Raw genomic sequence first — 509 nt, forward strand, 5'->3', positions numbered from 1 at the left:
TATTTGTACAGTTTAGAAAAGAGAAAGACCAACTAGAACTAGAGTTTATACTGAGCCTTTAAGGAAAAAGCAAATATTGACCTTCTTTTAGCTCATATCAGGTTACGCCGGAGTTAAAAAAACAACTCAGTATCTTACAATGACGATATCTCTTACTCACTTATTTGTCAGCAGGTAGTTGGCTTCAGGTTTAGTCTATGCTATTTTTATTCTAGGACTGAAGTTAAAGAGGCAACTTCAATTTCCATCTCCTGGCCAAAGGAAAACAGAATTGATGGAGCCAATCTAGGCTTTTAAATTCTGCTTAGTGGGAAAATATCACAACCACTCACATTTCTTGCCCAAAGCAAGTCATACAGCAAAGACTGATGTCAGTGGAGTGAGAAGTTTACGTTCCTTCTGAAAGAGGTACTGCAAAATGTAGGTAAGTGAGGATGTAAAATCCTATTACGAGCACAGATAATAACTGAAAACTACATATAATTCACCATTTTAAAGGATGACTTGTA

The sequence above is a fragment of the Galeopterus variegatus genome, unplaced genomic scaffold (assembly GCF_000696425.1).
Source record: "Galeopterus variegatus unplaced genomic scaffold, G_variegatus-3.0.2 Scaffold2263, whole genome shotgun sequence".
Lineage (NCBI taxonomy): Eukaryota > Metazoa > Chordata > Mammalia > Dermoptera > Cynocephalidae > Galeopterus > Galeopterus variegatus.